Source organism: Oryzias melastigma, linkage group LG19 (genome assembly GCF_002922805.2).
Source record: "Oryzias melastigma strain HK-1 linkage group LG19, ASM292280v2, whole genome shotgun sequence".
Classification (NCBI taxonomy): Eukaryota; Metazoa; Chordata; class Actinopteri; order Beloniformes; family Adrianichthyidae; genus Oryzias; species Oryzias melastigma.
In genome coordinates this window covers 4,733,333-4,747,292 of record NC_050530.1, presented here as the reverse complement: position 1 = coordinate 4,747,292, position 13,960 = coordinate 4,733,333, and the positions used below count along the sequence as shown (strand labels likewise).

Here is a 13,960-nt window from a genome sequence, read left to right as displayed (position 1 = left end):
TAACTTCTCAGTTCTCACAGAAACAAAAAAAATGATCAGAAACCTAAAATGAGATTTTAAAATATATTTATGAGAAATCCATTTTTACTACAGTCAAAGTTGACTCCGCCCACTTATTTAAAGAGCTCACAAACTGTTTTCATTCATTGTTAAGTCTGTTTGAGAAGTTTATTATCCTCGGAGTATTTCCCCCTAACTTCCTAAAAAACACAAAGAGGAAATGGAAGAAAAAAAGATTGAAGCTGAATGTCTTATAACAGGAGAGTCAAACTGAATCTCACGAGAGGCCAAAATCCAAAACACACCTGAGGTCACGTCCTGAACAGGAGAAACATCTACTGAACACTCTAAAACGACATCTTTAAAACTGCAACTTTTTATCATAATTATGATATATAACATTACCTGTGATAATGTTAGTGTGAATGCTGGAAGATGAATGTTCAAGATGCTGATAGCTGAAAACGCTGAAGTTAATTTGTGAAAACTGTGACGATGTTAGCCAGCTAAAATATGACAAACTGAAATGCCAAATTAGCCCAAAAACCTAAAAAGAACAACTTAGGATTTAGCTAAAGAAAATAGATACATTTCAGAATATCTTAAAAAACTGAAAAAAAGCCTAAATTAGCCAAAACTTCTAGCATGGAGCTGAAATATTAGCTAAACTCCAAAAAGCCTAAAAAATCTTAGTAAATCAAAAATACTCCAAAAAGCTGCAGAATGCTAATTTTTAAAACTTTATAACTGTAACTTTTTAACATAATTATGAATAATAAAAAGACAGGAATATTATTCCAGGATAAATCAACTTCAAGTCTCCCTCCAATGAAAGTCCTGTTTTTGAGTTTTTAACATGAATGTTTTGCATTTTTCCTGTGAAAGAGAATAAATATAATAAGAAATCCTTTTATGTTTGTATTTCTGAGTATTTCTCCTTTTAAGTCGCTGTCACTCAAAGTCCCCGAGAAAAACTCTTTGAATTCTTGAAACTTTCATCTGTCACAGTAGCTAGCTAACCCGGATGTAGCCGTAGAGGCTGGAGAAGACTAGCATGTCTGAGAGGATAAGGGGCGGAGTTACACAGCTCAGCACCATAAGCCACGCCCACACAGAGGAATTTATGGGAAAAGAAGGCTTCAGATTAACAGGAAAAATGACTTTTTAAGACATTTAGGATGTGGAATTTTTGTTAAAAACGTCACAGTCCTGATTAAAACCTCACTGGGAACGTTTAAAGAAAATTTTAAAAAATTGTTGTCGGGGGACTTTAAACCTTAAATAACTTTCAATGTTTTACTCTCCATGAAAATATATTTGGTCAAAATTATACGAGTTAGAAATGAGAACAAGATAACATCGGGTCATTAATAACAATAAAATAGAATTCCTGGAGGGCCGGATCCGGCCCCCGGCTTTGACACACGTGGCTTAGAACATCTTATTTAAAGTCAACAAGAATTCTGGGTAATGTAGTGAACTGAAAGAATCAGAAGTGCAGAGACAGCTGTTCATCGCTTCAGGCTGCAGTCGAGGAACATCAGAAGTTTTAATGTCAGCTCTGGGTGGCAGTCTAACGACCTCTGGGTCATGTGACCTGCAGGGGTCATGCGACCTGCAGGGGTCATGCGACCTGCTGGGGTCATGCGACCTGCAGGGGTCATGCGACCTGCAGGGGTCATGCGACCTGTCTCTGACAACTAACGGCTGTGAGTCCCAGGCAGTAAAGCAGGTCTGAACACGAGCAAAGAGGCCAAACCAGATTCAGGGATCACCTGCTTCCTCTCCTGGGCTGAGGATTCTGGGAAGTTCTGTAGGACTCCCGGTGCAGGAATGTGGATGGATTTCTCCCTGCAGGGTCTGAGAGTCGGAGCTTCTCCTTTAAAGGAAGCTCCACTAAAGCCAAAAGCAAACTTCCTGCCGCGCAGGCTCCGCCCCCTTCGCTGTTTCTCTGCAGAGGAGCCACGACAGAAAGTCTGAGGTGATAAATAGAAAACAACGACAGCAGTGAGATCTCCAGCTGGGGCTCCTAATAAGGCAGCTGGTTGGTAAACTGAGGCAGACTTGGCATCTTCCTCCTCCTCCTCCTCCTCGTGGGCGTGGCCTGAAGAGCTTCTCCTTGTTTAGTTATACACCGATTGGATCGTCCTTCATCACGTTCAACCTCACAGAGCGAGCCCTTCCCTTCTGCCATCACACGTCTGAGCACACGACAGTCTGGACCAGAACCTGACCCGGTTCTGACCCAACCCTCTCACACCTGTAGCAGCTTGAGCCCTGACCCGCCACGCCCACTTTCAGTCATCATGGAGGAAACACACCTGCCTGTCCTCTCACCTGGAGATGTGATGTCACCGCTGAGAGCCAATCACACTGCAGGACTGACTGACGGGTTTCCGTTTGTCATTCCTGCAGGTATGATCCACGATCATGTTCCCATGATTCCACTCTTCTCCCTGAGGATACGAAGTTCTGGTTCCTCCAGTCTTTGATGAGGAAATGGCGAGGAGCCGACCTGCTGATGACCACGAGCTCAGATCGAACTGACGCTCCGTGTTTGTTTAATGGAACAGAGCAGCAGAAACATGAACTTTAGCAGGAATTTCACTCTGATTAGAGGACGTTTCAGGAGAAAATTGAGTTGTTTTTGTCCAAATGGGGATCCATACTTTATTATGGGATGTTTATCCTCCAAACACTAATGCTAAATTATAGACTTTAATCTACCAGAATGTAAAATGGAACCACTTTAGAAACTCTGGAGAATCAGGTCTGTATCTCCAGTAGAAAGATTTAAATCTTTGAGGTTCTTTGTTGTCGTTGATCCAGCTTCGTCTGTTCGGCTGATGCGGCGTCGGACTCACAGCAGACACGCCTGACTTTCACATCCGTCGGGTCAATCGTAGCGCCACACTGAGGCTGCCTGCAGGACGTCCGGCAGCAGCTCCGGCGCCAGGAGCAGCAGGAGTCCAGAGATCTGCTGATCCAGAACCTCCCGCTGCTCCTTCTGTGTTGTTGTGTTACTGTGGAAAGGACGCACAACAAGCTGTGAGAGAGTGAGAGAGGAGTCGGCCCACCTGCTTCTCTGTCACACACACAAACACACACACTTTGTCTCGACTATGACCGAAAATGGGCAAACCACTGGACTCTATACAAAGCCTGACTTTAAGTCTGACTGGCTGTTTAACGTCAACACACAGTAAGTTCAGGAATGTGACTTTGTGTGTGTGAGTCTGTGTGTGTGAGTGTGTGTGTGTGAGTCTGTGTGTGAGTCTGTGTGTGATTTTTTATGTAAACAGAAGGAGAACCAGGAGGTTCTGCTGTGATATGACCAACAGATCTGCTCCTCCTGATGTCTGTCTGAGGGCTGTGGCTCCCCCTGCTGGACGTTTGAAGAACTGTCGGATGAAGGAACTTTAAAGTTTTTTTTAAATTATTGAACATTTAACATGAAGACAAATTAATTCAACTTAAGCATTAGTAAAAGACAAGAATAAAGAACAATTATAACATAAAACAATTCAGTAACATTAAAAAAATAATTAAACAACATATATGTATATAAATAAAAAACAAGGAAAATTCCCAAATCTACTCAGACATCGAAATTAAATTAAATTACTCAATTATTAAGAGTGTCCATAAATGAAAGGGTGATGAAAATCACATCAGTCCATTTTAACTGACAAATAATTTAAACATTTTGTGGTGTTTTTATTCTTTCAAGAGATTTACAAAAGGTGACTCTCCTTTATTTAAAAAAAAAGCCAAAAAATTGGGCTTCAATCAAAAATGGACATTTGTGAATAAAACATTTACCAAAAATAACTAAGTTGTTGAACAAAAAATGAATTTTCTTTTCTCTCAATGCAACCAAATTGAATAATAAAGTATAAAGGAATTGTATTTTATGTTGAAAACCATCTATATGAATCTAAAATGGAGAAACTTTAGCTGAAACTTTGGTTTCCTGTCAGTCAAACATTTTAATGTATTATTTTTAGAGCTGTCAGGCGATTAAAATTTTTAATCGCGATTAATCGCATTTTGTCCTGAGTTAACTCGCGATTAATCGCATATTAATATGTGGCCTTTTTTTTTAGGAAAAAAATGTGTGCTTCGTGGAATTTAGCAGTTCTACATTAATTATGAAAACAAGAATGGTAAAATTAATAGTTTTAATCAGAAATACTTTATTTTGTAACATTGTATTGAGATAAACTTTCTTAACAATAAAAGGCTGTAACATAAAATGCCTAACAAAAGCCCAAGTGCAAGTGAAGGGCATTTTAAATTCAAAACTTCAATCAACGTTCAGTAAAATAAAATAAAAAACATCAAAAATAACATTTCCATAACACTTTCATGTTCATTTTTTGTCAGGACCAAATCTTTTCCTCCTCTGCTGAACTACAGTAATAAATGAAATAGAGATTTATCATTTCCAATTAACTTTTGTTTTTTAAAACATTAAAGACTGAGAAAAGCGGGATACTCTGTGGATAGTTTGACAGTCTGTTACTGCCGCCGCGTTCTCTGGCTGCAGCTCGATGCAGCGACGTGTCCAGCGGAGCTCACGCCATGAATATGCCGGCAGACAGACCGCTATGCTGGGGCTGGATCACGCTGAAACCTCCAGAACATTTAAAACGTCCCCCGGTGAGCTTGCTGTTAGGAACGTCAGGGGTCTGCAGCTCTCGGGACGCGGCGCCGGACGCGAGCCGGTACCACCAGACGTGGTACTGGACGCGAACCGAAGCCGGGTTAGAGTGCAGGAGCTCTCCAGGTCCTATCGCCGGCCGGATTTAGCTCGCAGCTCGGTGGTTGGAGACCTGCCCGTGTTCTAGTGAGAGCAGCCGGTGAGTTAGGTATGGAAAGGCACGTATGAGAAACATTCGCGATTAATGCGTCAAAAAAATTGTCGGCGTCAAGCACGTGTCAGATTAATGCGTTTTTAACGCGCTAAATCTGACAGCCCTAATTATTTTCATTATTCATTATACGCTGTAGTATTGGGGACACCATAAAAAAGTAAAAATTAACAATAATGCAAGAATAAAGTTGAAAAAGTATAAGAAAAAAGCTGTACAGTTATAAAAAAATGTACATTCATGGTTAAAAAAAAGTTTATAAAAAGGCGATTTGTTTTTCAAATAAAATTTAGATTTCAAAGAGTCCCAACAGAGACAATAGAACATTTACTGTTTCATTTATTTTGCAGATAATTCAGAGAAATCGGATGGACGGCAAACTTTAGCAGCTCAAGTTTTTCAAGTTATAAACCAACCAATCAGATGCCTCAGTAAAAGTAGGCGGAGCCTGATAGTCCCTTCACGTCCAACATTCAAGTGTTTGATAGATTTTATGAAGCCTGTTTCAAATGGCAGGTGACGCCCTCCAACAAGCTCACTGATTGATGAGACTGGTTGCCATAGAAACAACATGGCGGCGTCTGTACTACAAAAAATGGCGACTGAATTGACTCCATTGTGTTGGAGGTTAACCCTTTTCGAAGAACCATGACATAGAACTGTCCACCCATTCCATGAGACTACCGCCCCCGTGTTTGATAGTTGCTCTGTTGTTTTTCATCTGAAGGTTCAGTGACTCAAACTGTAAATCAGGAGATCGAACTCAATCAGGCCAAAATCCAAAACACACTTAGACCATGAGCCCAACAGGATAAACATTTATTCAACTCTCTAAAGTTACATTTTTAAAACTTTAAAACTGTAACTTTTCAACATAATTATGAACTAGACATATAGCATTACCTGTGATGATGCTAGTATGTATGCTTGAGCTGAATGTGGCTGCTGAAGATGCTGAAGCTGATAGCCAGCTAAAATATTAGCTAGATTATTATCTAGCTAATATTTTAGCTAAATTAGCCATAAAAAACAAAAAAAAGAAGAAAAAAGCACATGTTAACCAAAAAAGCTAGCATGTAGCTGAAAAAATAGCTATAATTCAAAATATTCTAAAAAGTTTTAAAAAACTAAATTAGCTGAAAACAGCTAGTATGTGAATATTAGCCTAGCTCCAAAATAGCCTAAAAAAAGGTTAAATTAGCCCAAACGGCTAGCATGTAGCTGAAATATTAGGTAAACTCCAAAATACCCTAAAAAATCTTAGAAAATGCTAAAATAGTCCAAAAACCGTAACTTTTGAACATAATTATGAATAATAAAAAGGCAGGAATACTATTCCAGAATAAATGAACTTAAACCTTAAATAACTTTCTCCATAAAAATATATTTTGTCAAAATTATACAAGTTAGAAATAAGTACAAGATAACATCGGGTCATTAATAACAATAAAATGATCTGGAGGGCCGGATCCGGCCCCCGGGCCTTGACTTTGACACATGCTGTACATTGATGAAGTCAAATAAAAATTTTAAACTAAAAAACATTCATAAACAAAGATACATTTCAATCAAACCAGAAACCGGATCTGAAAAACTTTAATAAACCGGAAATCAACCTATCAATCTTGTGACTCGATCAACTCACACTTCATTATGAAACTAAAGTAAAAGTCTTCCATCACGACTTCCTCACTCTTACAAGTCATCTTTTTAGCTCTTTCTTAGCTGCTGTTGTGCAGTCCTGCCAGAAGGTGGCGCTGCGTTCCTGCAGGATCAGACTCCTCTGAGCTGCTGAGTCCGTTCATGAGGAGAAACATCAGAACTGCTGAATTCTCTGAAAGTTAAAGCAGAAATTCACTGTGATAAACCTCATAAAACGTGAAAGTAACAGACTAAGTACACTCACTAAACAGGAGAAACGTATCATTTAAAAACATAAACTCCTTAATGAAGTTACACACGTATGAATGACATCAGCATCAAAGAGAAACGTCATCACATTGATGTAAACACGTGCTAAACCCGTAAACATACATTTGTTTATTCAAAGCTTTCAGCTGCTGTTTGGTTTCACCCGTGTGAAGTAAAATACGTTTTTTTTCCTGTTCCTCGATGATCTCACTGGTTGCTATGGTGACGGAAAAGTCCTGCTGATAAGATTTCCAGACGTTTTTTCAGGAAAAGCAGGTATCCAGACAACACGCACACCTGTGACTAAAGACCCATGAACTTTATCAAAATATTGTAATGTGACCCACTCCTGATCCGACTTGAGCTCAGATGAACAAAAATGTTCAGAACTTTTAGTTTTCTTTCATCAGATCTAAGATAGCAGCACTTGCTTGTTGTTACATAGACTGACCACTACATGGAAGTCAACGGGTTGTGGCAGCAGAGAGCACTCTGGATGTGAAGCAACACCTGAACCTGTTGATCTTAGAAGATTATCTTAGATATCTCTCCACAGGTGGTTCCATAGAGATATTCATGTCAACAACAACAACAAAGGGATTTAGGGAAGAAACATTCACTTTTTGGCACTTCAAAACTTTATTTTGTGTAAAAAAAACTTTGTTTTCTTGTATTTTTTGGCTCATTTTCTTTCATCCACAACACATGTCAAAGTCAAGGCCCGGGGGCCGAATCCGGCCCTCCAGATCATTTTATTTTATTCTCATTAATGACCCGATGTTATCTTGAAATCATTTCTAACTTAAACGTAAAATATTGGAAGTTATTTAGGTTTAAGTTGATTTATTCTGTAATAATATTCCTGTGTTTTTATTATTCATGATTATGTTAAAAAGTTACAGTTTGAAAGTTTTAAAAATGTAGTTTTAGTGTTCAATAAATGTTTATTCTATTCGGCCCACGTTGTGTTTTAGATTTTGGCCCCTGTGTGATTGAGTTTGAGACTCCTCGTCTACAAGATCAAAAACAATATTTTACCTTTTATGACATAAACTATTAACCACAATCAAACCAAAAATATCCACGAAAAGCTAAATTTTAAACAGCTGTAGCTTCAAATAATAATAAAATGTCAAATCTTTGATTTTTTTATTACTAAGAAAGACATGAAATTAAATAATAGAAAACACATGTTTATCTTTTTGGACATTTTTTCGGTAAACTAACATAAAACATGTGAGTAAATCTAAACAGACCTTCAAAGATGAGACAAAACTTTAAATAAATTCTGAAGTTGTGAGAGTTGTCCGACACGTGGCTGTCATCTGTTACAACAATCGTCTGGAATTTCCCAGAAGTCATTCCGTGAAGACAGATGAAAATAATTTAGGATGTTGCATCCGTGGGCGTTCCCTTCCATCAGAGCCAATCACTGTTCTGGTTTAATGTTTAACCCGTCAAAGAGAAACTCAGGAAACAGCAGACCCGGAGACAACATGTCAGAATAAAAGCAGTTCTGCAGAAAAATCCCCTTTTTATCAGCAAATTTCATACAAATAAATAGAAATACAAATAAAGTGATTCTCTTTGTAAAGAATTCTGAAGAGATACATAACTAGAAGTAAATATGATTAAAATAACATAAAAAATTAGATTTTTATGGACTTTCTCCTAATAAATGAACTCAATTGTTGAGTAGAACAATTCATGAAAGACTTCGTCTTTGTCCGGCGTCTCTCTGAGCCAGCACGGGAACAAACGAGGGTTTATGGACTTTCCCAGAAGTCTTTCCACTTCCAGATCTGCTGAATGTTGGCGAGAGTCAAGCAGGAAGTTTCTGTGTTCCTGAGCGAGACCCCGCCCCCTGACGTATTCAAACCCCGTCTGGCAGCCAAACAGACGTCCACTCTGACCTTTAATCAGCCTCAGGCGCTTTATTTTCACTTCATCTGAAGTCTTCGCTTCTTCCTGGAAACTGGAGAAATCTCACAGGGATTCAAACCAGGACCCTACTGGGTGAGAGTGCGGACCACTACACCACATGCCACCCTGTCAGACCCTCCAACATTCACATTGGGTCCTCAGCATCATTAGTAAGAACTCTGAGACAGTTCTGGGGCTGCGTGGTGGTGTAGTGGTCGGCCTCACAGTGAGGAGGTTCTGGTTCAAATCCCAGTAGAGTTGCACGTTTCTCTCATCGTAGTTTCTCCCTGTGGGATACGTACCTTATACAAAGAAGGTGGGACCCTCTGATAGTTTGTCCCCTACCCCATCCCTGGTGTGGGGAACCAGGTCCTCGGGAACTGGGGCCGGGTGGCCCTCTCTCCACGCAGGAATAGGGATCCCCGAGTTCTCACGGAAGACCATGAACCAGGGATCACATCACGTCTGAACCAGGGGGTGTCCGTGTCTCTGTGGTGCAGGTTCGGGTCCTTGCCCTCGTCCACTGGGCCTCTTCAAAATTCCTACAGTGAGTAAGTCTGGTTGGGCCATGTTTACAACACTCTTAGGCCGTAGTCGTCCTTCTCCTGGGTGGGGGTGGCCCCTGCCTTGCTCTCTGCTGGACCTCCTGGGGTGGGTGGTTGCCTGGAGTGTGGACTGGGTCTTCCTTTGGGGCCTTTCTTTGTTCCTGGGGTTGTGGGATGCCCAGGGTTCCCAGGTGGTGGTGGGACTGCGTGATGGGCACCCTGGCATGGCAGGGGTCTGTCCTCTTGGTTGGGCTGGAGCTTGGACTCTCCATGCTCCTGTACCTCAATGTTCTCTGGTCTCGGGGCCCCTGTGGCGGTCCGGCTGGCCCTGGCTGGATTGCCCGATGGGCGGATTCCCTCTATCTGCTATGCCATGTGAGTGTCGGGGGGCCCTGACCAAGTGACCATGTGACCAGGGGGGGGGGGCGTAATCACACACAGGAGAACGTGGATCCCTGCAGCAGGTTGAACTCCTCACACTCAGAGACGCTTCAGCACCGACTTGGCAGTAAAGGCCCGAATGATTCAACTTCCCAGATGCAGCCTGAGCTTCTCAGGAATTCCTGAGGTTAAGAAGTTCTGGACCGAAGCCCAGCTTGGACCAGGTCCAGACTCTGATGTGTTCTGTTTAGGCAGTGGTGGTGGGGGGACTGACTTCCTGTGACGGACTCTCGGACTTTCCTTGCTAACTTTTGCTGCAGGCCTCCTTATTGGGCCCTACGTTGTGAACAGGACTGACTCACCACTTCCTGCCAGTTTCCCCGTCAGCTGATGGTCCAGCATCCGCTCTGGAAACTCCTGCAGAAGTATCCTGACTCCTCTGGAAAACCAGAGGAGATCCGTCTGAAGGTCTGGTCGACCCATTGTCAGCATCACCTCTCTGTCCTGCAGGATCCGAGTGCAGGTGATGAAGGAATGACACGTTTTCATATTACAAACAATTATTTTTACTCATTAAATGTATATTTATAGCTCAAAATCTTTTTTTAAAAAAAGGAAACCCAAAAGGGAAGAAGATCTGACAGCGTTCTGCTGGAAACCACTAAACGGTTCCTTATGCAGCCGCTCGATGAGGAGCAGAGGATTCTGGGAAACAATCACACATGTAGGTTTGAATCTGAGGTTCATCCTGAAGGAAGTGGATCCTCTTCTGACGGATGTTTCCAGTGATCATCACAGGATCAAAAATAAAGTAACGTGGTTTTTGTGTTGAAGGGAACGTCGTGACCTCAGAAGAACCGATCGGCGCCGTCCGGCGTGACGGCGTTCCAACAGCAGCATCCAAACATTTAAAACAGCCACGGTTTATATCAGACTTCAAGACAAACCAGAAGATTATGCAGATCGGACCAGATCTGATTAGACTAGATACGTTTAGATCAGATCAGTTTAATCTAGATCAGATCAGGTTAAATCAGATCAGTTTGGTCTCAATCAGATCATCTTAGTCTAAATCAGATCAGATTAGTCTAGATCAGATTAGATTGGTCCAGATCAAGTTAGATCAGATCAGATTGGTCTTAATCAGATCAGATTACTCTAAATCAGATTAGATTGGACTAGATTATAATAGTCTAGATCATATCAGTTCAGTTTAGATAAGATCATATTAGTGTAGATCAGATCAGGCCAGGTGAGATCAGATCAGATTGGTCTAAAACAGATAAGATTACTCTAGATCAAATCAGATTAGGTGAGATCAGATTAATCTAGATTAGTTTAGATCAAATCAGATTAGATCAGATCAGATATATCAAGATTAAATCAGATCTGATTGGACTAGATACAATCAGATTAATCTAGATCAAATTAAAATATATCTTTTTAGATCAGATTAGATTAGTCTAGATCAGTTCAGATTGGACCAGAAAAATTCAAATCAGGTTCATCTAGATCAGATCAGATTTGACTGGATCAGATTAGATTAGGTGGGATCAGATTAATCTAGAGTAGATCAGATCAGATTAGTCTACATCAAATCAGATTAGTCTAGATCAGATCAGATTGGACTAAATCAAATCAAATTAGATTAGATCAGATCAGATCAGATCACACTGGACTAGATCAGATCAGATTAGTCCAGATCAGATCAGATCTGTTTGTGTTTCTTCACAGCTTGGTCTTCGGTCCTTCTGATCTCCAGCAGGTTGGAACAGATTTGTGGTGAAGTTTTCTTAACTTCTGGATTCCACATGTGTGATTCGGCGGTGAGAAGATGTGAGAACGACGTTTGTTACACAACGACGATGATCATCAGAACATGCTGGCCTGCTGGGAACTGGGTGTGGACAGAAGACACTTTCATGCAGACGTTGCACAACAAACATTTAGCAGAAGTTCATCTTTGTGCAGATTCCACCCACCAGCTCCTTCAGACCCCCGGGGGGAAGAATTCCTCACATGTTTAATGATTCTACCATCTCTGCAGACGCGTCTGCAGGGTGGTGCAGATACGTCTACTCATGCGCAGTGATGTGGGGGTGGGCGGGTCTTAAACCTCGTCAGCTGTGTGATAATAAAACCCTTTGAACAACAGTAACATTCTTCTTTCTCTCTGAGACTTTGAACAACATTTTGAGCCCAACATCTACTCAGAACTCAGCAGAGTTTGAACACGAGAACTCGATGAAAACTCATTTTTGTCTTAGTTAGAAACCCCTCCCCCTTCAAAAGTGATGACATCACAGCGGGAGAAACCATCAGAAATGAAAGTGGGAGTTAAAAATGTAACACAGGGATATCCAAAAGAAGTTTCAGATTATTATGGGATGGCCACAGGACTTGGCGGTCATTTTGTGTAAAAATGTGAAATGATGTGATTTTTACAGTTTTGCAAAAGAAAATAGGAAAAAATCTTCACAAAATTCCACACTCATCACCAGATTGAGTCTACAGATCCAGCTTTGTTGACCTTTGACCTCGGGAAGAAGCCGCCATCTTTAATGTAATTATATTAAAAAGCAGTTAGTGCCTTCAACAAATTTAAACTCCTAAGATGGATTTCTATCTGTCTCCGCCGAACTCCTCCAGCATCAATGTGAAGCTACTTGAGGCAGAATTGTTGGTTTTAAACTGCAGATTATGAACGTTCACAACAGAACCGTTTCCCTGTTGCTCACACATTTTTTAACCAGTATGTTGTGATAATATAATAACTGAACCGTCGGCCTCGAGATGAACAAAACGATATGACGCATGATATGACCATATCAGGAATGTGGCCGTGGTTAACGAAAAAGCCCTGTTGCCGGGGAAATCCGAAACCTTACTTAATCTGATTCTCCTAAAAACAACACAGATCTGTTCGTCACCCTCAGGTGACCGAAAAAAAAAATGGTTGCTATGGAGATAAACCTAACATAAAAGCCGCCATTTGGAAAAAAAGCTTTTTTATATGAATTCTGCTCTGACCAGGGTGGCAGTCGGGGGGGTGAGGGCTGTGAAGGACAGAGAGGGCGGGTCTGCAACCTCTCTCAGGTGTTCAGCAGGTTACAGGAAGGAAACATCTCCCAGGCGGTTTTGTTGAGCATAATAAAGATGGAGGGAAACGAGTCCCCCTGACTCATACAGGTCACGGTTGTACCCCGATGGCGGTGCATGTAAATAAAGACCAGTCATTTGTTCGTTCATTCATTCTGCTCCCTGAACTGAGGCTGAACTCCATGCCGCCCTGCTGAGAGTTTCCCAGAAGCCATTGGGTAAAACTTTCTGGCTAGAAGACACACATGAACTCCTCAGATAGGATCTGGCTTCATTAAAAGCTTTCATTCTGCTCCGTTTCTGCCTGGATGATGTTCACTGAACCATCAAACATCGAAGCGGCAGGAATGAAAAATGTATTTTTATAATTAAAGTATCTGTAGAGTCTCCTCCTGCGGATGTAGCACCAGCTCGTTTACAAAGGAAGTTCTTGTTTATGGAGAAAAGTTGAGAAAATCTAGAAACTGAAAGCTGCAGCCGCCCATGTGACTCCCAGCAATCAGGTGTTGTTTCCAGCTGCTTTTACGTCGAGAACTCAAACAGTAACGTGTGAGTCTGATCTCGAAACATTTTGGCTTCATCATCATCAGCTGTGACTTCTGATCATCAGAAGGTTCTCTCCGCCAGGGTTCATTTTCCCAACTTGATCCGTGTTGATCCAGGTCTCTGTCAGAGTTCTGGAGAATTGGGTTCAGTGCAGAGTGAAGCACAGGGTCTGTGTTACCTTAAGGGAGGAGTGTCAACTCAATCTCACAGGGGCCAAAATCCAAAACACACCTGAGGTCGCGGGCCGAACGGAATAAACATTTATTAAACACTCTAAAACTACATTTTTAAAACTTTAAAACAGTACATTTTTTTAACACAATTATGAACTAGATTTATAACATTACCTGCGATAATGATAGTGTGAATGCTGGAAGATGAATTTGGACTCTGAAGATGCTGAAAATGATGGTCAAAAACGCTGAAGCTGATAGCCAACTAAAATATGAGCTAAGCGCTAAATTAGTCTAAATAAACAAAAACAAAAAAAAAACATAGGTCAGCCAAACAGCTAGCATGTAGCTGAAATATTAGCTAAACTCCAAAATATCCTGAAAAATCTTAGTAGATACCAAAATAGTCCAAACAGCTACCAGAATGACAATTTTTAAAACTGTAACTTTTTAACATAATTCTGAATAATAAAAAGGCAGGAATATTATTCCAGAATAAATCAACTTA

The 13,960-nt window shown here is 40.9% G+C and overlaps 1 protein-coding gene and 1 long non-coding RNA gene across 3 annotated transcripts in view; one reads left to right on the top strand and one right to left on the bottom strand.

Annotated features, from left to right (window-relative positions):
• acta2 (actin alpha 2, smooth muscle) overlaps positions 1 to 7,039 on the bottom strand; it is a gene marked incomplete in the record, with an annotated part of 14,964 nt that extends 7,925 nt beyond the window's left edge. The window contains 2 exon segments of the mRNA XM_024265005.2: positions 6,568 to 6,708; positions 6,909 to 7,039.
• LOC112141840 lies at positions 6,990 to 11,879 on the top strand. 2 transcript variants are annotated; one of them, XR_002918473.2, is made up of 4 exons: positions 6,990 to 7,061; positions 9,986 to 10,157; positions 10,250 to 10,358; positions 10,469 to 11,879. It is a non-coding gene; the product is annotated as an uncharacterized LOC112141840 (long non-coding RNA). The 2 variants fall into 2 exon arrangements; XR_002918472.2 differs by having other exon boundaries at positions 7,007 to 7,061; positions 9,955 to 10,157.
• Positions 11,880 to 13,960: the final 2,081 nt, after the last annotated feature.